The sequence below is a fragment of the Zosterops lateralis genome (assembly GCF_965231275.1).
Source record: "Zosterops lateralis genome assembly, chromosome: 24".
Lineage (NCBI taxonomy): Eukaryota > Metazoa > Chordata > Aves > Passeriformes > Zosteropidae > Zosterops > Zosterops lateralis.
Genome location: NC_139784.1, coordinates 2599366 through 2622844, shown reverse-complemented (window position 1 = coordinate 2622844; position 23479 = coordinate 2599366). Strand labels below are relative to the sequence as shown.

The window sequence follows — 23479 nt, the reverse complement described above, 5'->3', positions numbered from 1 at the left end:
AACTACTCCCTTTATATCTAATCTTCTTTTACCAATAGCAGAAATAAACTTATATCCTTATATCCTTACTATGTTATTAATCATATAGCACACATCTTGCGAAAAGCCAATTTTATAATACACACATATAACAGCCAGGCTCTTCTCAGTGATGCCCACTGACAGGACAGTGATCAATGAGCACAAACGAAAAATCACAAGTGGTTCTCACGGAACATCAGAGAGAAACACTGTTTCACAATGTGAGGCTGCCCAGCCACTGGTGCAGGCTGCTCAGGCACCTTCTGGAGTCTCCACGCTTGGAGATATTCACACACTGTTTGGTCATGACACGGGGGAAGTGGAGCCTGTGGAGAACCGAGGCTGGAGGGGCTGAGTCTGAAGCACAGCAGCTCTTCTTGTGAAGGAACCGTGGCAGAGCCATTTGACTGAGAGTGAGGGAGAAAGGGAACAAGAGGCAGTAGAGATGGAGAGCAGTGATTCATTTTAAGAAATGATCCCACACCTGATTTCCTGTTGTCCCTCCCTTTGCTTTCTGGAGAGAAGAAGCAGAGAATTCAGGAATTCTGCAGCTTTGAGAATGAGCCTGGGAGCAAACAGAGATAAAGTGGGCATTTTGTAATTGGTCACAATTCTACTCTTGATCAAATTGGCAATCAATCAGAATCCCTGCAGTGTGCAGTGAAGGCCAGGAATACCTGTGGTGCACAGTGATGGCCCCTGACTTCTTGGAAACAGCCTTGAGAGCCATTGGCTCCCGGGCCCTGCAACTCTCCCCTTCCCGACATCTAACTCAACCTCTGCCAGACCCAGGAAGGTTTGTGTTAAAGCTCGTCTGCATTTCCTGTCTCCGTGTCACGGCACAGAAATACCGGGCAGAGTCCTGAGCTCGCAGGGGCTGCAGTGAGAGAGAAGCCTCGGACCGGGAATTGTCCCGGGAAATCTTGGCCCGACCCTTCACTGCTGCCCCGTACTCCTCTGTATTGCCCGAGGGGGAGCTGATAAAGGATATCCACTCCAGGCTGCCTCCAGGTGCCTGACGGTACCAGACAATCTCATAATTGCTAAAGGTGAATCCGGATCCATGGCAGGAGAGGGTGACGGAGTCCCCGGGCGCTCGCAGCCCTCCGCCGGCCTCCTGCAGCCTCAGCTGTGCCCAGAGCCCTGCGCAGGGAGAGCGCAGCCATCGGGCACGGAACGAGCACGGACCGAGGCCTTGTCCCGGTGTCCCGGTGCCCCCGGCCCTGCGGAGGGAGAGCTCAGGCACCGTGCTCCGTGCACCCAGAGCCCGAAGCTGTTCCTCTGCCGCCCCGGTGCCCCTGGCCCACACACAGCCACATCCACCCCCTCGCTCCTCCGGGGAAAGGACCCGTGCCGGGCTCATGCCCTGCGAGCCCTCCCGGGGCTGAGCCGCACCGGCTTCAGATACTGCGGGCGAACCGCGGGCAGAGCCTGCCCCTGTCCCGTCCTCTGTCCCTGTTCCTGCTGCTGCAAACCCCCAAGTGCCTGTCCCTGCACCTTCCCTTGACTCTGCCTCTCGCTGTGGCTCCTTCCCCCGGGCCGGGCTCGCTGCCCTCCCCGCCCGGCTCTCACCTGCGGGCCACAAGGCCAAGGCCAAGGCCAGCAGCCCCGGCCGCAGCCCGGCCGCCATCGTGCCCGGCCCCGGCTCCGCGGCAGCCGCACAGGAGCCGAGCGGAGCCGCGCTCGGGCCGCTCCCGCCCGGCCCCGCCTCGCCGGGGCAGCGCCGGCGCCTCTGCCCGCCCCGACACACCCGCCCCGGGCCCCGGCGCCGCCGCCCCGCCGGGCGGGACAAGGGACCCCGCAGGAAGGGACGAGACACAGCGGCGTGTGAGGCTTTATTTTCTCTTTGTCAGCAAAGAGCGTTATAGACACGACGCTCTTTAACCTCTTGCCCATCAGTGCTCAGAGGAATTTTTTGTTTCTCCCACTGACTCCCCGGAGAGTTTCTGGGCTTGGGCAATAAGCTGGGATGGGACACAGGAGCACTGCTGTTGCTAACTCAGCAACAGAGTATTGCACACTGTAATATGTGGTTCTCCAAGATAAAGCTCAGGGAATGGAGGAAAGGGGACATTTGGAGTGATGCCTTTGCTTCCCAAGGAAACTTTCTGTATGAGAAAAAGCTTTTTCCCTTAAATTGGCTAAACTATACCTATTGATGGAGAAGTAGGGCATAAAACCATTCTTTATCTTGTCCTGCAGACTCAGCTTTCTTTGCTTTTCATCTGATGAAGTGGAACTTCTCTCCCAGTTAAAAAGGCTCTCAGAGCAGACCATGTTTATCGTGGAGAAGCAGAAGCTGGTTGGGGTTGTCATTAGTGTACAGAAACGCGAGGACATGGCCAGGCTCTTCTCAGTGATGCCCACTGACAGGACAGTGATCAATGAGCACAAACGAAAAATCACAAGTGGTTCTCACGGAACATCAGAGAGAAACACTGTTTCACAATGTGAGGCTGCCCAGCCACTGGTGCAGGCTGCTCAGGCACCTTCTGGAGTCTCCACGCTTGGAGATATTCACACACTGTTTGGTCATGACACTGGGGAAGTGGAGCCTGTGGAGAACCGAGGCTGGAGGGGCTGAGTCTGAAGCACAGCAGTTCTTCTTGTGAAGGAACCGTGGCAGAGCCATTTGACTGCAGAGTGAGGGAGGAAGAGAACAAGAAGCAGTAGAGATAGAGAGCAGTGATTCATTTTAAGAAATGATCCCACACCTGATTTCCTGTTACCCTTTGCTTTCTGGAGAGAAGAGGCAGAGAATTCAGGAATTCTGCAGCTTTGAGAATGAGCCTGGGAGCAAACAGGGCTAAAGTGGCATTTTGTAAATGGTCAGAATTCTACTCTTGATCAAATTGGCAATCAATCAGAATCCCTGCAGTGTGCAGTAAAGGCCAGGAATACCTCTGGTGCACAGTGATGGCCCCTGACTTCTTGGAAACAGCCTTGAGAGCCATTGGCTGCCGGGCCCTGCAACTCTCCCCTTCCCGACATCTAACTCAACCTCTGCCAGACCCAGGAAGGTTTGTGTTAAAGCTCGTCTGCATTTCCTGTCTCCGTGTCACGGCACAGAAATACCGGGCAGAGTCCTGAGCTCGCAGGGGCTGCAGTGAGAGAGAAGCCTCGGACCGGGAATTGTCCCGGGAAATCTTGGCCCGACCATCCACTGCTGCTCCGTACTTCATTGTGGTGCCCGAGGGGGAGCTGATATAGGATATCCACTCCAGGCTGCCTCCAGGTGCCTGACGGTACCACCAAATATCATAATGATCAAAGGTGAATCCGGATCCATGGCAGGAGAGGGTGATGGAGTCCCCGGGCGCTCGCAGCCCTCCGCCGGCCTCCTGCAGCCTCAGCTGTGCCCAGAGCCCTGCGCAGGGAGAGCGCAGCCATCGGGCACGGAACGAGCACGGACCGAGGCCTTGTCCCGGTGTCCCGGTGCCCCCGGCCCTGCGGAGGGAGAGCACAGGCACCGTGCTCCGTGCACCCAGAGCCCGAGGCTGTTCCTCTGCCGCCCCGGTGCCCCTGGCCCACAGCAGCCACATCCACCCCTCGCTTCTCCGGGGAAAGGACCCGTGCCGGGCTCATGCCCTGCGAGCCCTCCCGGGGCTGAGCCGCACCGGCTTCAGATACTGCGGGCGAACCGCGGGCAGAGCCTGCCCCTGTCCCGTCCTCTGTCCCTGTTCCTGCTGCTGCAAACCCCCAGGTGCCTGTCCCTGAACCTTCCCTTGACTCTGCCTCTTGCTGTGGCTCCTTCCCCCGGGCCGGGCTCGCTGCCCTCCCCGCCCGGCTCTCACCTGCGGGCCACAAGGCCAAGGCCAAGGCCAGCAGCCCCGGCCGCAGCCCGGCCGCCATCGTGCCCGGCCCCGGCTCCGCGGCAGCCGCACAGGAGCCGAGCGGAGCCGCGCTCGGGCCGCTCCCGCCCGGCCCCGCCTCGCCGGGGCAGCGCCGGCGCCTCTGCCCGCCCCGACACACCCGCCCCGGGCCCCGGCGCCGCCGCCCCGCCGGGCAGGACAAGGGACCCCGCAGGAAGGGACGAGACACAGCGGCGTGTGAGGCTTTATATTCTCTTTGTCAGCAAAGAGCGTTATAGACACGAGGCTCTTTAACCTCTTGCCCATCAGTGCTTAGGGGCATTTTTTGTTTCTCCCACTGACTCCCCGGAGAGTGGCTGGGCTTGGGCGATAAGCTGGGATGGGGCACAGGAGCAGCACTAGTGACAACTGAGCAAGGGCGTATTCCACACTATAATACGTGGATCTCTGAAATAAAGCTCAAGGAATGGAGGAAAGAGGACATTTGGAGTGACAGCTTTTGTCTACCCAAGGAATCATTCTCTGAGAGAAAGACAATTTTTCCTTACAGTTCCTCAAAAAATCTTCCTATTGATGGAGAATTAGGATATCTTTATTTCTCTTTTCTCACAGACTCAGCTTTCTTTGCTTTTCATCTGATGAAGTGGAACTTCTCTCCCAGTTAAAAAGGCTCTCAGAGCAGACCATGTTTATCGTGGAGAAGCAGAAGCTGGTTGGGGTTGTCATTAGTGCACAGAAACACGAGGACATGGCCAGGCTCTTCTCAGTGATGCCCACTGACAGGACAATGCTCAATGAGCACAAACGAAAAATCACAAGTGGTTCTCACGGAACATCAGAGAGAAACACTGTTTCACAATGTGAGGCTGCCCAGCCACTGGTGCAGGCTGCTCAGGCACCTTCTGGAGTCTCCACGCTTGGAGATATTCACACACTGTTTGGTCATGACACGGGGGAAGTGGAGCCTGTGGAGAACCGAGGCTGGAGAGGGCTGAGTCTGAAGCACAGCAGCTCTTCTTGTGAAGGAACCGTGGCAGAGCCATTTGACTGAGAGTGAGGGAGGAAGGGAACAAGAAGCAGTAGAGATGGAGAGCAGTGATTCATTTTAAGAAATGATCCCACACCTGATTTCCTGTTGTCCCTCCCTTTGCTTTCTGGAGAGAAGAGGCAGAGAATTCAGGAATTCTGCAGCTTTGAGAATGAGCCTGGGAGCAAACAGGGCTAAAGTGGGCATTTTGTAAATGGTCAGAATTCTACTCTTGATCAAATTGGCAATCAATCAGAATCCCTGCAGTGTGCAGTAAAGGCCAGGAATACCTGTGGTGCACAGTGATGGCCCCTGACTTCTTGGAAACAGCCTTGAGAGCCATTGGCTCCCGGGCCCTGCAACTCTCCCCTTCCCGACATCTAACTCAACCTCTGCCAGACCCAGGAAGGTTTGTGTTAAAGCTCGTCTGCATTTCCTGTCTCCGTGTCACGGCACAGAAATACCGGGCAGAGTCCTGAGCTCGGAGGGGCCGCAGTGAGAGAGAAGCCTCGGACCGGGAATTGTCCCGGGAAATCTTGGCCCGACCCTTCACTGCTGCCCCGTACTCCTCTGTAGTGCCCGAGGGGGAGCTGATAAAGGATATCCACTCCAGGCTGCCTCCAGGTGCCTGACGGTACCAGATAATCTCATAATTGCTAAAGGTGAAGCCGGATCCATGGCAGGAGAGGGTGACGGAGTCCCCGGGCGCTCGCAGCCCTCCGCCGGCCTCCTGCAGCCTCAGCTGTGCCCAGAGCCCTGCGCAGGGAGAGCGCAGCCATCGGGCACGGAACGAGCACGGACCGAGGCCTTGTCCCGGTGTCCCGGTGCCCCCGGCCCTGCGGAGGGAGAGCACAGGCACCGTGCTCCGTGCACCCAGAGCCCGAAGCTGTTCCTCTGCCGCCCCGGTGCCCCTGGCCCACAGCAGCCACATCCACCCCTCGCTTCTCCGGGAAAAGGACCCGTGCCGGGCTCATGCCCTGCGAGCCCTCCCGGGGCTGAGCCGCACCGGCTTCAGATACTGCGGGCGAACCGCGGGCAGAGCCTGCCCCTGTCCCGTCCTCTGTCCCTGTTCCTGCTGCTGCAAACCCCCAAGTGCCTGTCCCTGTACCTTCCCTTGACTCTGCCTCTCGCTGTGGCTCCTTCCCCCGGGCCGGGCTCGCTGCCCTCCCCGCCCGGCTCTCACCTGCGGGCCACAAGGCCAAGGCCAAGGCCAGCAGCCCCGGCCGCAGCCCGGCCGCCATCGTGCCCGGCCCCGGCTCCGCGGCAGCCGCACAGGAGCCGAGCGGAGCCGCGCTCGGGCCGCTCCCGCCCGGCCCCGCCTCGCCGGGGCAGCGCCGGCGCCTCTGCCCGCCCCGACACACCCGCCCCGGGCCCCGGCGCCGCCGCCCCGCCGGGCAGGACAAGGGACCCCGCAGGAAGGGACGAGACACAGCGGCGTGTGAGGCTTTATATTCTCTTTGTCAGCAAAGAGCGTTATAGACACGACGCTCTTTAACCTCTTGCCCATCAGTGCTCAGAGGAATTTTTCGTTTCTCCCACTGACTCCCCGGAGAGTTTCTGGGCTTGGGCAATAAGCTGGGATGGGACACAGGAGCACTGCTGTTGCCAACTCAGCAACAGTGTATTGCACACTGTAATATGTGGTTCTCCAAGATAAAGCTCAGGGAATGGAGGAAAGGGGACATTTGGAGTGATGCCTTTGCTTCCCAAGGAATACTTCTGTATGAGAAAAAGCTTTTTCCCTAAAATTGGCTAAATTATACCTATCGATGGACAAGTAGGGCATAAAACCATTCTTTATCTTGTCCTGCAGACTCAGCTTTCTTTGCTTTTCATCTGATGAAATGGAACTTCTCTCCCAGTTAAAAAGGCTCTCAGAGCAGACCATGTTTATCGTGGAGAAGCAGAAGCTGGTTGGGGTTGTCATTAGTGCACAGAAACACGAGGACATGGCCAGGCTCTTCTCAGTGATGCCCACTGACAGGACAATGCTCAATGAGCACAAACGAAAAATCACAAGTGGTTCTCACGGAACATCAGAGAGAAACACTGTTTTACAATGCGAGGCTGCCCAGCCACTGGTGCAGGCTGCTCAGGCACCTTCTGGAGTCTCCACGCTTGGAGATATTCACACACTGTTTGGTCATGACACTGGGGAAGTGGAGCCTGTGGAGAACCGAGGCTGGAGAGGGCTGAGTCTGAAGCACAGCAGCTCTTCTTGTGAAGGAACCGTGGCAGAGCCATTTGACTGAGAGTGAGGGAGGAAGGGAACAAGAGGCAGTAGAGATGGAGAGCAGTGATTCATTTTAAGAAATGATCCCACACCTGATTTCCTGTTGTCCCTCCCTTTGCTTTCTGGAGAGAAGAGGCAGAGAATTCAGGAATTCTGCAGCTTTGAGAATGAGCCTGGGAGCAAACAGGGCTAAAGTGGGCATTTTGTAAATGGTCAGAATTCTACTCTTGATCAAATTGGCAATCAATCAGAATCCCTGCAGTGTGCAGTAAAGGCCAGGAATACCTCTGGTGCACAGTGATGGCCCCTGACTTCTTGGAAACAGCCTTGAGAGCCATTGGCTCCCGGGCCCTGCAACTCTCCCCTACCGACATCTAACTCAACCTCTGCCAGACCCAGGAAGGTTTGTGTTAAAGCTCGTCTGCATTTCCTGTCTCCGTGTCACGGCACAGAAATACCGGGCAGAGTCCTGAGGGCCCAGGGGCTGCAGTGAGAGAGAAGCCTCGGACCGGGAATTGTCCCGGGAAATCTTGGCCCGACCATCCACTGCTGCTCCGTACTTCATTGTGGTGCCCGAGGGCATGCTGATAAAGGATATCCACTCCAGGCTGCCTCCAGGTGCCTGACGGTACCACCAAATATCATAATGATCAAAGGTGAATCCGGATCCATGGCAGGAGAGGATGACGGAGTCCCCGGGCGCTCGCAGCCCTCCGCCGGCCTCCTGCAGCCTCAGCTGTGCCCAGAGCCCTGCGCAGGGAGAGCGCAGCCATCGGGCACGGAACGAGCACGGACCGAGGCCTTGTCCCGGTGTCCCGGTGCCCCCGGCCCGGCACAGCCACAGCCGCCAGCCCCGGCCCGCAGCCCCTGGCCCTGTGTCTGCCCTGGCCCGCAGCCCCTTTGTGTTCCCGATCCTGCCTCTGCTCCTGTCCTTTCCCCGTCTCTGTTCCCTTGTCCCGCTCCCTGTTCGTGCTCCTGCTCCTGCCTGTCCCTCTCGCTGTGGCTCCTTCCCCCGGGCCGGGCTCGCTGCCCTCCCCGCCCGGCTCTCACCTGCGGGCCACAAGGCCAAGGCGAAGGCCAGCAGCCCCGGCCGCAGCCCGGCCGCCATCGTGCCCGGCCCCGGCTCCGCGGCAGCCGCACAGGAGCCGAGCGGAGCCGCGCTCGGGCCGCTCCCGCCCGGCCCCGCCTCGCCGGGGCAGCACCGGCACCTCTGCCCGCCCCGACACACCCGCCCCGGGCCCCGGCGCCGCCGCCCCGCCGGGCAGGACAAGGTGAGGCTGCGGGCATTGTGTGGAAGCGACTCCCTCCGGTCCCTTCCCATTGTCCTACACTGCTTCCCTCCACACCTCAGAGCTCCTCAGAGCTCCCCACTGCACCCTCACAAGTCCTGGATCATTCTTCTCTGTTCTTGCCGGTGTTTTCTGCTGGGCTGTACAACTGTCCTGTCGACGAGTAGTGACATTGGGCTATGTGTGCTGTGACTTCCATTTAGGGGAAACAACACTGGGGCAGTGAGACAGGGTGGTAGGGAGATGGTGGGGCTGCACAGACCTGCCTGAGCTCTCAGGAACAAAACCTCCTTCTCATCCTTCCCAGAGTGGGAAATAACCATGGAAATATTCGAGTCTGCATGATCAGAACTGCTGTGAATTTGCAACCTCCAACTTTCCCCACATTTTCCTGTCTGTATCCTTGTTGTCCCTGAGTGACTCACCTTTACCCCATGCTATGGTACAGTCAAAGTCCTGTTACTCCTTCGGCATTCATCTGACTTGTGAAACTAAAAGCTGAGGGTTGATAAAGATAAACCAGTCAAATTTCTGAGGCACCCTCGGTGTCTTTTCCTGTTCTAGCCAGGACACAAGAAGGTGTCCTTCAGGTCCCAGCAGTACAGTGATGCCCAGTTTACTGCAGTTAATGTTTCCTAGTGGGAAAACCTCTGTGAGCAACAGGATCAATGCAGCTCCAGGAGTTCTCCTCATAGAATGGGACAAGCTGAGTTCTGTTTGGGCTCTACTTGGGATGCCTGAACCAATTTGCCTTTGCGTTTACAACTCTACCAAATCGAGAGCCCAACCCAGGGGAAATTCTCATCATGATCATCATCTTCATCTTTGTCTTCAATAAGTTTTCATTATCTGATGATATCCAGGTACTGTATTAAATATACAGAACCTCTTGCCTTATGGACTGCAGTGCTATGGCTGCTTAGGTATTTCATAGTTTTACTAGGCTTTCCTTAGCTTTTCTCTTTGTTAATATTTTCCAAAGTAGCAGACATCATGCTGGCTGGGGTGTGGGAGGATCTCATCATTTAACCATGTGCAGCATAGAGAAGATGACCCTGCCCAGTGCTGAAGGCATTAAGGTAAAAGCTGCTTTTGTCTTTTTTGGCTGCTCTGCAAAGAAGAGAAAGATGAGGGTCTGTGGTGCATTGGGTTCTTGTGCCAAGGGCTAAGGCTGGCCAGGAATGAAGCAGAGACATGGATCCCCTGGCTCTGCCCACAGCCTGGTCAAGGTTTTGGACAGGATGTCCCAGCAGCACTGGATTCTGCAGTGTCAGCTCCTTAGAAGTACAGGTAAGGACTGACACTGCAATTGGATGTTATGTCCAGATATGTTGATTGTTTCTTGAGTCATGTATGTTTCTGTATGAGGAAGTAAGAAAAGTCACGTTTCAGCTCATCTGCAAAGAGTCCCATGGTCCTGCCTGTCTAAGTCACTGCTCTGAATACCTGTGCATAGATGGGGACTTTGAGAAAAATGGGGAAGAGTTGGGATGGGAGAAGTGGGAAAGGCCAATATAAGAAGGAGAGGATCATTTCAGGCATGAAAGCACAGCTGAGACTAGAGGATGTAGAGCCTCACCCCTCCTGTGCTGTTGGTGACAGATTTTGTACGAACGGAAATTTGGCTTAGCTTAAGGTGGTGCTTCAGAACGCAGTAATAAATCGCAGTGTCCTGAAGAGAGACTTCTGCTATTTCTAAGGGGGCTGATTTATTTTTATAGACTGTCATAGAGAATTGCTCGTTGTAGTATTTGTCATTCTTTCCAGTTTCATATGCTTGCAGGAGAAAACTCAAAGTTTCTCCTGGGAGCTTGCGGTACCAGAAAAAGTTCAAATCAGTGACACTCTCCTTTGTGGTGGACTGGCAAGGAAGAACCACTTGCTGTCCAACTTTGACTAGCACGTCAGAGAAGAACTGCTTCAGGTGTTCACCTCCAACAAGACCTGCAACATAGGCATAAATGTGTCTGCAGAGAAGTTTGCTTCCTTCTTTCACTTGCTCTGTGTTTAAGACTGCCCCATTCTTTGCTGTCTTTCCAAAGAAATGGAAAGTCCAGATAGCTACATCCATCCCTCTTTTACATTTCTCCCTGACCTCCTCCTCTTGTTGATAAACCCCTCCAAATAACTTACTAAAAACCATGAAAGACAAGAAGGACATGAATACACCCACCTGACTGGATTAGCAGGACACATGCTGGCACAGCCATGGTGAATATCATTCTTCCCAGCTCAAGAATCCTTTTCCTTCACGAGACTCTCAGCACACAGCAGAACACTCTTGGTAGCACAATGAAAAGGCACCACCCTGCAGAGAGAGTGCAGTGCTTGTGTGACACAGTCGTGCCTCTGCGGTGTGGAGGGCTGGAATGAGGCCCTTACACCTTTTGCCCTTGCTTATCTCCACCACTGAGAGTGGACTGTCTCAGTGGGTTCTTGTACTTTTCATCGTACTTCTCTTTGTTCATAACATTTACTGTGCAAGGTAACGTCTCTGCCTCGCTGCAGTGTCTCTGCTTTTGTGTGCTCCTTGATGGTGGGCGGGCTTCTGAAAGCACAACAGCTCCACAGGGCATTGTCAGAGCTTCCAGGGCTCTGGGAAACACAGGTGTCATGCTCTTTTCAAAGAGTTTTGGGTTTCTCTTAGTTTAGCCTCTGATAGTTTGGAAGCAGCTGTTCAGTGTTTCTCCACACAAGACGACTCAGCAGGTGAGGGAGGAAGTTGATTGATGGGGAAAAGGTATTTTAATGGGTAAACCCATAAATTTCTGAAATATGGTGATGGAGTCCTGGTTCCAATGGGTTGGCTTGGTGCTGGCTCGGGGGGGAGGAAACTGAGGGCATGGAGGGCATGGTAAGGAGGAATCTGCAGCCCCATCCACAGTGCAGTTCTATGCCTGTGCAAGGCATAAGGGCAGGACTTAGATCTTTCCAGCCACTGTTGGCACAGTGAAAAGGAAAGGGAACGAGATGGGGATAGAGACAGGAGGCAAAACCCTGGTATATGGATTTGGTGAGCAGAGAAGTGTGAAAGAGCAGCTCTTGAGCAGCATCTCTCTCCCTCTCCAGCCTCCTGGCAAATCCTGAGCTTTTGCTCTTTCTCATTTTGGTGCATGCTCTGACTACAATAGAGAGAGAGAGAGAGAGATACTGCTGGGCATCTGATTCTGCTGCAATGTACTTTTCATCAGCCAAGGCTGCCAGATGAGGGTGGCCCTGTAAATCCAAGAGCCTCCGCTGAAATCTGCCCAGGTGGTGAACATCCACTGGCCAAAGCAGCCACTGTTCTTTGAGGACCCAGCGATGCCCAGAGGGTACTGGGCTCATTGGTCCCTGATGACCCAGAGGATTACTGATTTCAGTGCAAGGTGCAGATGTTTGTGACAGACTGCCTAGCCAAAGTGAGCACTTTGAAAGCTACAATGGGAAGGAGCTGGTTTGGTACCATGCCTGTGGGAGGTCAGTAAGATACTCATGTTTCCCCCTTTGGACACAAGGGCAATGTCCTGCACCCGGGTAGGAACAACCCCATGCACCAGTATGTGCTGGGAACTGCCAAGTTGTTAAACAGATTTGCAGAAAACAGCCTGGGCAGTTCTGCTGGATACCACACTGACAATGAGCCAGTAATGCTCCCTTGCCTCAAAGAAGGAACTCATATAGCAAATCTTTATCCTCTTCTACTCTCTAGCACTTGGGACAACAGTCATGTCTTGTGCTAGTGAGGGACAGAGACAAGACTTCCAGTTACTGGGATGTGGTGGAGTGTTGATCAACTCTGGGGGTTTTACCCTCTCCTGCATGAACAGCCACTATGGTGGCAGCAGATGTTGTCCCTGCTAAAGCCACTGGTGCAGCCCTCACAAGGACCCCCAGGAACCCAGAAGCTGACGCTGGACTGTGGACAGAGCTCCTGGCCACGGAATTCAGAGGTGCTGAGCATTTAGTGCTGTAGCTGGGAGTCTCTGAAACCATGACCAGTTTTGACTTCTCTGTCTTGCTCTCTCTCCCATCTCTCTCTTGTCTTCTGTACTTTCATGCTGGAGGAGCAGTAAGCCAGAGCTACCAAGCCCAGACAGGAACAGGGAACAGGAGTGATCCTTTATTCTCTTCCTAGGAAGCCTTTGACCATGGGCTTTGAACAGTTCTGACAGCTACTGGAGCCACACAGACTTCCTTGGGGACCTGCTGGAACCCACAGCCTCTGCCAGGGGCACACACACCCCTCAGACCTCCAACCCTTTAGGGCAACGTGGAAATCTAATGCTCAACCACTCATCAAAAAGGAATCTTGCAGCCTTTAAGGCTGGGTGTCAGCAGGTCTAGGTTTTACCCCGTCTCTTGGGATAAACTCCAAGGAGACTAAGTTCTGTAAAACAAATTTGTGGTGTCAACACTGGGCCATTGTCAGGAGTCTTTGAAGATGCCCAAGACCCCTACATTTCCTTCTTTTGTGGTTGGAGAGCTTGCACTCTTGTCGGTGCTGGTGCCAGTATCGGAGATGGCGTCGGTGTCGGTCCCGGTGTCGGTGCCGGTGTCGGTGCCGGTGTCGGAGGCGCCCCCCCAGCCCGGGACGAGCGGGTCTCGGCGGCCCCGGCGGGCGGAGCGGCAGCGCCCCCTGCTGGCCGCGGCCGGCGCTGTGCCCCCGGCCCCGCCCGGCCCCGCCCGCGGCGGTTCGTGCCCGGCCGCAGCCCCGGCTCCTCTGCCCGTGGGCCCAGCGCGCAGTAATACACGGCCGCGTCCCCGCGCCACGGCCGCCCCAGCCATAGCCAGCTCCGACGCTGATCTCCCGACACCGACAGCTGTCCTCCAATGTCCGGCAGCTCCTCCAATTCTTTGAGAGTGCTGACGAGGAGTTCGGGTTCTCGGCCCGAGAACTGACGGTACCATTGAATAAAATCGGTGCCCTGGATTTTGGGATGCGAGCAGAGGATGCTGATGCTAGTGCCCTCGGTGGTCTTCAGTGTCGGCCACTGCTGTACCTGGGCTCTGACCATAGCCCCTTCCACAGAGAAAAGGAGAATGTTCGGGGCAAAACTTCACTTCTGTTCAGAGAAAATGCCATGCAGGGAGAGTTGGGAGAGGAAGACAGATCAGAGCAAACTGAAATATGTTTTTAGAATGGAGTACGGAGAGATTATTCCTCTGAGAGTTTTCGCTTGAGGAGAAGAAACAATGAAGGATGTTTTGAAGGCAGATCAGAAGGAAATGACAAAACCAGACTGGCTGAGAGGGATGGATGGATGCACGGATGCATGGACATAGATGTGGTATAAAAGGCAAATAGGGAAGCAGTGACTTCACTGGGAGAAGAAAGTATGAAAACACAGGAAAGGACAGAGGTTAAATATGAGCGGAAAAGGAACAGGAGGGTAAGAGAGGACTCTTGAGCCGGGGCAGATCTCACATATCTCGCTGACCCAGACGCCCCCGCCGGCAGCGCAACGCACCGAGCAGCACCGCCGCCAGCCCCGCGCCCCGAGCCCGCCGCATCCCGCCGCTCCGCCGGCCGAGCATCGCTGTCCCCTCAGCCCCGGCTCTCTGCTGCGCCCGGGCCGCCTCCTCTCCTCTGCTCTCCCCTCTGCCGCCACCGGCTCCGCCCCGGGGCTGAGCCCTGCGCCGCTGCCGCTCGGGCTCTCGCCGGCTCCTGGCTGGATGCGGGGAAGAGGCGAGAGCGATGGGAGCGGGGCAGCGATGGGAGCTGAGGCCCGTGGGGACAGCGGGGCCGAGGGCGCTGCCCGGGAGCCCTTTGTCCCGGGGAGCACAGGACTGACACACTATTTTCTCTCTTCTCCCCCACCGTCCATTCCTTCCCGTTCCCCCTCCAGTGGCACGTGGGGATTTCAGCATCGTCCTTCGGGGCACGTGTCTGTAAGAACAGACAAGGGGCACAGGAGGCAGAGGGCCCTGCTGCCCGCAGGACCCCGGGCTCCTCGCCTGTCAAAGAGAGCATCTGTGCCGGCAAAGATTGAAAAGGCAGAACAAGAGTTGTGCAATATCAGCAGGAAGAGAAAACGGAGATTCTGTGAAACAACCCTGCAGTCAGGAAGGTCAGTGAGGAAGGAGGGAGAGCAGCTGCTGCAGGCACCAGAGCACTGATATTTCTGCAGCCTGTGATGAAGATCATGGGAGGGAGGCCGTCCCCCTGCAGCCTATGAAGGCCCGTGGTAGATCCATCCCATGGAAGATCCAAAGCCACAGCAAGTGGATGTGTCCTTAAGGAAGGTGTGAGCCCGTGGAAACCCCCACTGGAGCAGGGTCCTGGCAGGACTGTGCCTCCATGGAGAGGAGCCTATTGTGGAGCTGGTTTTCTGGCAGGATGTGTGGACACACGGGGGACCCATCCTGGAGGCATCTCTTATTCAAATCTGTGCTCCATGGGCAGGACACGTTCTGAAGCTGCTGGTGAAGAAGTGCAGCCCATAGAAAGGAGCTGTGTTGGAGAGGTTCTCACAGGATTGCCTCCCATGGGAGGGACAATAGGCTGGAGCAGAGCATGAAGAGCACGAGGTGTTATAAACTGAATGAATCCCCAATTTCCTGTCTCCCTTTGAGGTGTCTAGCCAGAAATTCAGGAACAAAATTCTGCATGGGAGGAGAGGAAGGGAGTGGAGAAAGTGCTTTAGGGTTTGTTCTTATTTCTCCTTATCTTCTTATAATTTGTAAAACAATTAATGTCCATAAGTCTACTCAATTTTCCCATGACAGTAAGAGATGAGGGACGTCCCTGTCTTTATCAAAACCCACCTTCCTTTCATTGCAATTTCTCCGCTCTCCTGTGGATAGAGGGGAAGTGATAGAGCAGCTTGGGGGCCATCTGACCCTCTGCCAAGGCCAACCCAGCCCCAACAGGCCAAGCTCAGGCTGGACCAGCATCGCAGAGGAAATGGTCAACAATGTTTTTGGTGCAGAAAGGACATTTTGGCAGCAGTGACACCTGGGAGGAGATGTCCCCAGAACCCAGTGCCCATGTCAACAGCACTGGCTGGCAGTTGGCACCCTTTGTCACAAGAAGTGCTTTTCAGCAAGCAGTTTGCAGACAGTGCCATAATGCCAGAAGGACATGGCTGAGAGGATCAGGAACCCGGTCATAGGCAGGAAGAAGTGGGAGAATGAAATCAGGAAATGCAAATGGTAGTGCTGGTGACAAGGAACGACTCCAGCACCTGGGGGTGACACAGCAGTGTTGCTAAATTTCTTAGGGAAAGAAAACATGATTTATATATAGATATTGAACGACCTTGACTGAGGACTAACCTGAGGTCTTAGGCCTGTCATGCAGGAGAAAATTCTTAGTTAGCTGTGGCACAGCTAGAATTAGCTACTAAGGTGTTTGGGAAAGCGAATAGGGTGTTGAAGGTCATTGAATAGAATTGTTAGTATGCAGGTGGTAGCCACCTTAAGATTAAACCAAACAATGCGTGTTTACATTCTTTCCTCTGCTGTGTGCCAATAAAAGTTGTTACATGTATAAACAATGTAGAATAGTATATAAGTTGCTGCACTGCACTTAATAGACGGACTTTATAGAATAAACCATAGTGGTCATATCTATGTCTGTCTCAGTCCAACCCTCTCTTATTATTGGTATCCCTGGCTTCACAGCAGATCTTCAAGAAGGAAAGTCCAAAAAAGAATAATGTGTCAGGATCTTCAGGGGCAGCTCAGTGCTCAAGGTGACAAGGATCAGGCAATTCCCACCACACTTAGGAGTCTCATGGAGAAATAAAAACAACAGCTCCATGTGCCATGCAGTGACCTCACCCTGTTTGGCTGATTTTGTGTTTCCTTTGGCAGAATGGAGTGCCCCAGCTGGAGCAGCTTTTTAGGGTCTAGAAGGAATCAGTTCCCCTGGCAGAAGCAGGAAGCAAAAGTGGTCTGGGCTAAGTTCTTTGTGTCTGTTGGTGTCAGAAGAATGAACTCAACCACAGGTCCAGGGCAAGGGAACCACTTGACCCCAGACAAAATTGTGACCAGGCAGGGCTGGGGAGCACATGGTAGAAGAAAGAAAAGAGAACTTGGCTGAGCTCTGACAAGCATTCCCAGTTTGGTGGAATGGACCTTTGCTGGGTAAGGGCTGATTCTTGCCTGTGGACACTCATTCCATATCTGGTAACTTCTGTTTGCCTTGGTTTTTAATTGCCCAATTCCCAATGGCCAAATTTACATGCTCAAGGAGTTGCATGAAAGGAGAAACACAATTTGGCTTTGCTTTTTTTTTTTTTTAAGAGAGTAGCAGCAGTTTAATTCATTAAAAGAAAACAGAGTTCACAAAATTCAATAGTAAATGCAAGAGTAGTTGAACAGGATTTGGTGGCAAGGTACACTTGTTCATTTCCTGCAGAGATCACAGATAAAACTGTCAGGGAGATCTGTCAAGTCCCAAGGACCAGAATGAACAGCCTTGCACTCTGATCACCTTCCCAGTGCCTTCCGAGTTTAGATGTTACTACATCCAGATGTAGTCTTAGAATATGTGAAAAGTTTATGTTGATAGAGTATTATCTGCAGAATGACTCCTATATATGATGTACCCGAAATTTCAGTGGAGCATGAAGTTGCTGGCTCCTCAAATGAACAACACTGAGCTGTCACTTGGCCTTCACAAAAGGCAAAAAGAGCTCAGCAGCTTTGGGAAGAGAGGGACAGAGGGACGAGGAGAACGAGCAAGATATGGGCTGGGTGGGAATGTGTGCCCTCACTGATGTATGTTGGAGACAATATTTGCATGCCCTTGTAGACAGGTGTGAAGATGTCACATTCTCTGGAACGCACTAAAGCCTCTCTGAAGGAACAAGAGATGGCTTGGGAATGACCCTGCTGCCCTCCCTGCCTCACTCAGACCTTGTCAGTGTGCTCATGTAGCTGTGGCCGGGCGGGGCTGTTTCCTGCCGTCAGGAGCTCGGCTGCACGGAGCCCGGCCTGAGAAGAGGGGCTGAGCACTGTCGGTGACTCCAAGTTGGAGCTGCCAGTACCGGTGCTGGTGTCCGTGTCTGTGTCGGTGCTGGTGTCAGTGTCACTTCTGGTGTCAATGCCGGTGCTCGTTCTGGTGTCGGATCCGCTGTTGGTGTCAGTGGCGATTCAGGTTTTGGTGTGGGTGCTGGTTCCATTGTCGGTGTCGGTTCCGGTCCCGGTGTAGGTACCGGTTCCTGTGTCGGTGCCGGTGTCGGTGCCGGTGTCGGAGGCGCCCCCCCAGCCCGGGACGAGCGGGGCTCGGCGGCCCCGGCGGGCGGAGCGGCAGCGCCCCCTGCTGGCCGCGGCCGGCGCTGTGCCCCCGGCCCCGCCCGGCCCCGCCCGCGGCGGTTCGTGCCCGGCCGCAGCCCCGGCTCCTCTGCCCGTGGGCCCAGCGCGCAGTAATACACGGCCGCGTCCCCGCGCCACGGCCGCTCCAGACACAGCGAGCTGCTCCGCCCGTCCTCCGACACCGACAGCTGTCCTGCAATGGCCGGCACCGCCTTGGACCCTCTAGTAATGAGTGCCAGGAATTGGGGTTCTCGGCCCGGGAGCTGGCGGTAGAAATGGATGTAATATCCGAGCTGTTTCCCGGGGTGAGAGCAGTTGATGCAGACACTGGTGCCCTCGGTGGTTTCCAGTCTCGGCTCCTGCTGTACCTGGGCTCTGCCTGAAGCCACTGCCAGGGAGACAAAGAGAACCAACCTCAGCACCCACTTCCTACCCACTTCTGTGTGCCAATTCCCAGAACGAAGCCCGCAGGAGCAGTCAGCAGCACAGAGAGAGGATGAGGAATGCAGTTCCCAGAGGATGTCAAGATGTGCACGAATGGAAATGTCCTTTAATCGTTTGTGTAGAAACGAATGCGTGAATGACAGAAGGAATGGTGGAGTCACTGCAGAATGAGGGGATGTGAGAGAAAGTATAAAATGAGAAAAACAAAACTAAGAAGGGGGTAAGACCGACTTGGCAAGTTATAAGGAAGGAAAGCTTGTGAAGGGTTGGACAAAGAATAGAACGTGCAGAATTCTACGGGAATATGGGATGGAGAAGAGGGAGGGATGAAAGGGAGAACAGTTCTCGGCAAGAGGTCAGTGCAGAAGCCGGGCAGGACGGAGCCTCCAGGGACGTGCGGGATGAGGCCAGTCCCAGGCGCGGCCCCTTGGCCGCCACCCCCGCGCACCGAGCAGCACCGCGGCCAGCGCCGCCAGCCCCGCGCCCCGAGCCCGCCGCATCCCGCCGCTCCGCCGGCCGAGCATCGCTGTCCCCTCAGCCCCGGCTCCCCTCCCCTCCCCTTCCCCTCTCTCGCCTCCTTTCCGCACCGCACCAGCTCCGCCCCGGGGCTGAGCCCTGCGCCGGCGCCCCTCGGCCTCTGGCCCGGCCTCAGAGCGCTCAGGGGCTCTGCACGGGCACAGCTTCGTGTCCCGGCAAATGGACTCTTCCCTTCTCCAGCAAGGACATCCCAGCGAGAATCAGCCCGCACAGAACCAGTTGCAGCCGGAGACAGCAGCGGGACCCTGACTCAGGAATGGAGCAGCTTCCCGGAGCTGTTTCCAAGCACAGGGGCTGCAAACATCCTACAGATGGCAGAGCTTCCCTCCAGCTGCCCCTCTGCAGTCCCCTCATCTGCACAGTCCCTAAAAGTTTTGTTGTGGCCTAAGGAATGTGGGGACAGAGGTGCAAGTCATCGTGTGGGTACCAGGGGCAGGGTTCAATATTTCTTCTGGACTAGTGCTAATAAATCTCCCCATATTCCATCTCATGAGCACTTCCAAACACCACGTCCACCTTCTCTCTTTCCTCTCAAAAAGTAGTACAAGAAAGCAAGGAACTTGGCCCAAGACATCTCTTCTCCAAGAGAAGCAGGCCAACCCATTGTCCTCTTCTTGCATGTCCTGTTTGTCAGGCCTCTAATGGACTTGGTGGCCTTGGCTGGACTTGCTCTAGGATGCTGATTTCGTTCTTGGAACAAGGATCTCCAGCATGGATGCAGTACTCCAGGTGTGGCCTCACATGGACCAAAGGGACAGGGTCAGCTCCTTGGACCTGCTGACCACACTTGGACTCCCTCAGCTGAGGAGGCAGTTGGCCTCCCTTGCTGCAAGTGCACGCTGCTGTCTCATGTCCTGCTGGGTGTCTCCTGAAATCCCTCACTCTTTTCTGTGAGGGGTCTGTCCATGTCTTCTGAAGAGGAGCTGTGCCTGACAGTCAAGGCCTGTTCCTCTCACTGGGTTTTATCCATGGACTTCTGCGAGCTCCCCACTTCCAGTACTCATGGAGTTCATGAAAACATTAACATGATCTTCCTACTGATTTTTATACCTCGTCTCTGCATGGAAATGACAACTCTGAGCCTGGTAGAGCAGCCTCTTCTCCAGCCACCTTACCCCTGAACCCATTTCTCACTGATTTGGTCATAAAGGAAACATGAGAGAGGCTGTGTTAACATCTTGGGAAATTCCAGGTGCACATCTCTCCTGCTCTTCCCTCCTCCACAGTGCCTGTTACCTTGTGATAAAGCAATGAGCTTGACCCTCAGCTACTCTCAAGCTGCAGCTCAGAAGTGGATCCATGAGGAAGAGTCAGCCCTGGCTGACCTTGCCAGCACAACTCCGTGGCACTGAGGTGTCTGAGGTCACAAAAAGGACAGGAAGGATCCTTCAGCTGCACCAGCTGCACACTGGATCTGGGCACAGGCTGACAGACATTCAGGGATGGAGATGAGCTTAGAGAACTGTCCCAGTGTGCAGGTCCTGGTTCAGAATTGTGGTTCAGGATGTTGCTGTGGGAGGCCAGGAGTCTTTGGGCTTGAGGTTCTGAATCCAATGTCTCATCTCTGCCAGGGGCAGTTTCTGGGCACTCAGACTGTGATTCCAATGTGGGGAACAAACTTCCTTGTGGCCTGAAGTCCAAAGCAGTCATCAGTTCTTTGGCTTTCCTGGAAGAACAGGAAAACCAGGGCTCAGGAGACCAGGACTTTGTTTCAAGGTCTCTTCCCTGCACTGCTCTCTTGCAGCCCGAGGCCATCACCATTCAGCTGTACTCCAGCACTGCCATGTCCACCACTAATCCAGCACAAACCAGGCAAAACCAGCTAATCACCCCAGTATCTCCCCAGTGCCCCTCATAGCACTTCCCCTCTTGAGCCTTCACCATCTTCATTGTCCTTCTCAGGACACACTCCAGACCCTCCAAGTTTTTCTTGTCATGAGGGGTCCAAAGCTGAACATGGGATTCGAGGTGCTTCAGCAGGGCCCAGAACAGAGGGTCACTCACTTCCCTGGTCCTGCTGGCCACACTATTTCTGGTCCAGGCCAGGTGCCATTTGCCTTCTTGTCTACCTGGGCACACCATGGTCTTCTCCAAGGCTGCAGGGGAATTTCTGCTCTGTCACCTGAAGAACCTCATCCTCCCTCTTCCTCACTGACCTTGGTGTCTGCAGAGCCCTTTCTCCCACTTTCTCTCACTCCTCTCTTTTCCTCACTGCTCCCTCCCAGCTGCTGCACACCTTTTGAACCCTTTCTCTGATATGTTATCACAGAGGTGCTTCCACATGCTGCTGATGGGCTCAGCTTTGGCCACAGGTGGGTCCATCCTGCAGCCAACTGGAAGGGGCTCTGTGTGATGTGGGGGCAGCTTCTGCACCTTCTCACAGAAGCCACTCCTGCAGTCCCTTCAGTACTGAAACCTGGCCAAGGAAAGCAAATGCTCTGTCTACACTCCTGTATTGTTATGTGCAGAAAGTGTTTGACCATGGGGAACCTTGGCTGCAAGATAAACTCAGCCAGCTCACAGTGCCAGAGGAGGCTGCAGCTGCCTCTTGCTCCAGGCAGTTCCCCCACCTGCACCTGTATGCAAAAGACAAGAAGGAAAAAGGCCTGTCCTTCCATTCAAGATTAGGAAAAAATGAAAAGACTGCAGGAACACTCACAGCATTGCCAAACCACTCTTTCAGCTCCTCTATAGTAAATGCTATGCTATGAACATTTCTGTCTTTTGAAGACAATCTTTCACTCTATTTGCCTTATAGTGAATGCTGAGACAGCTTCCCTGCTACTTCACTTCTCATGACCCAACCTCAATGTTTGGATCCTGAGTGGAGTCTGGCAGAAGCTTCTAACAGTACAGGAATTCTTTTCTTGTATTATGGGAATTCTGTGGAGCTCCATAGCAATGTGGATATTCTCGAGTTTTTATAATATCCTTCCAACATGTGCTTAACATGAGGAGAGACCCAATATCTCAAAGAGACCTGGATGTCAGCTGAGACTCTGCTGTGCTTTGTCTCTGTCCTACAGCAGGAGAACTGCCAAACCTTTGGGGTCTTCTTGTGTTTGAACTCCAGGCAGCAACTAAGTACATACAGATGCCCACTCAGCCCTCACACCAACTGCTGCCCCTGTGAGTAGGGGAGAATCAGAATAAAAGTAAACACTCATAGGTTTAGAGAAGAAGATTTTAATAATTGCAACAAAGCAATATATATGTTGATGATGATGTGTAGTAATTTCCATGGATGGTGGCTGACAAGGAACTCTGCAGACCTGAGATATTCTAGAAATGTGGCTCTATTACAAGGGTCATGTGTAAAGAGGGCTTTGCCTTCATCCACCAGCCTCGGCTGAAGCAAAGCCCTAAAGAGAGAATGGGGAGAGAGAGGAGAAGAGAAGAGAAGAGAAGAGAAGAGAAGAGAAGAGAAGAGAAGAGAAGAGAAGAGAAGAGAAGAGAAGAGAAGAGAAGAGAAGAGAAGAGAAGAGAAGAGAAGAGAGTAAGAGCAAGAGCAGGAGGGTAAGAGAGGAACAGCGTAAGAGAGTGATCACCTTGTTACAATACATTATATCTCTTTTTGTGTTGAATATTTTAATTTACAGTGACCAACCGGCACGAGATACAAAACCTACAAACATTGCATGCAGCCTATAAGAACTACTACATTACCATGTCGTTTTATATTCTAGGCTCTAAAGACTACTTTTCTTATCTGTTTGTTCCCAGATACCTTTGGCAGGGTGGAAAGGCAACATTCCTCAGTCCTTTTGTTTTCCTGTCCTGCAATCCATCTTCAGCTAATCCCTGTTTTATTGCCTGCCATGCCTACATCTCAAAACTAGCTTTCATTTCTATTTCACTCACAGGTTTTACATCTGCAGTATTTCTTACCATACAATCATATCCATAAGTCCTTCCTGTCCCATCTTTCCCAACAATGATGACTATAATAATAGTAATAGTTTTGAAAGAGAGGGAGACAGAGTGGAATAAAAACCAAGCAAAACAAGTGCTTGCACAAATAGTGATGCACATGATGTCACCCACTGACTCAGCCAGTCCCTGAGCAGGGATTGGCACCTCCTGGTCCACTCCCCGCCAGTTTATACACCAAGCATGGTATCCTATGGTAGGGAAGATGTCTTTGGCAACGTGGGTCAGCTGTCCTGGCTGTGATCCCTCCCATCTCACTTGTCACTGGCAGGACACGAGGCACTGGAAAGTCCTTGACTGAGGCCAAGCTCTGCTGAGCCAGAACTAAACCATCCATGTGTTACAACACCGTTCTCAGACTAAATCCCAGCACTGTGGGCCTGAGAGATTTTAGCCTGCTAGTGGCTGCTAACTTTTTCCCTAGGAAATTATTTCAAGAAAGTTTCTTCTCAAAACAATCTTGGCAAACAATTATCCTTTCTCAAAACATTCTTTTTCCATGTTTTGCTGTTTCTCTAGTTAAGAATTGGAATTAAAGAGGTGAGATTCCTATTAACCAATCATGGTTAATCTTTATCAGAACACCTTATAAAATCTAGTAAGAATTAGAAAATAATGCCTTCTTTTTCTCTGCTCTTTGCCTTCTGAAATACTTGGAGGCTTTCTTTTGTGTCCTAAAGCATCAAAAGCACCATGCCACCTTCTAAGAAGATGCAGGAGGATGTTCTGCCTTGGGAGGGCTAAAGCAGCTCAGACTTTGCCCTGTTTGCAAAAGTGATCAGTGCTGGGTGGAGAAGGGGTGAGGGTCACGCTGGTTTTGGTGTTGCAGAATGCTGAGATCACTCAGGCTCATCAATCCCAAAGTTAAATATTCTGAAGAAGGACAGTTCTCCCGACAGAAATTAGCACTGGTGAGGATGTGGCTGAAAAAGTTCCTGACAAG

General features: G+C 53.7%; 4 gene segments (V, D, J or C); all 4 read right to left on the bottom strand.

The window, feature by feature from the left end:
- Positions 1 to 235: 235 nt before the first annotated feature.
- Positions 236 to 1651, bottom strand: LOC310918812 (immunoglobulin heavy variable 3-48-like). The segment is given in 3 exons: positions 1594 to 1651; positions 873 to 1164; positions 236 to 347 (listed from the first exon to the last, which is right to left on the bottom strand).
- An 813-nt stretch (positions 1652 to 2464) lies between these two features.
- On the bottom strand, positions 2465 to 3873 carry LOC310918811 (immunoglobulin heavy variable 3-48-like). The segment is given in 3 exons: positions 3816 to 3873; positions 3097 to 3388; positions 2465 to 2576 (listed from the first exon to the last, which is right to left on the bottom strand).
- Positions 3874 to 4686: 813 nt separating this feature from the next.
- Positions 4687 to 6101, bottom strand: LOC310918810 (immunoglobulin heavy variable 3-48-like). The segment is given in 3 exons: positions 6044 to 6101; positions 5325 to 5616; positions 4687 to 4798 (listed from the first exon to the last, which is right to left on the bottom strand).
- Positions 6102 to 6914: 813 nt separating this feature from the next.
- Positions 6915 to 8201, bottom strand: LOC310918809 (immunoglobulin heavy variable 3-48-like). The segment is given in 3 exons: positions 8144 to 8201; positions 7552 to 7843; positions 6915 to 7026 (listed from the first exon to the last, which is right to left on the bottom strand).
- Between the last annotated feature and the right edge of the window lie 15278 nt (positions 8202 to 23479).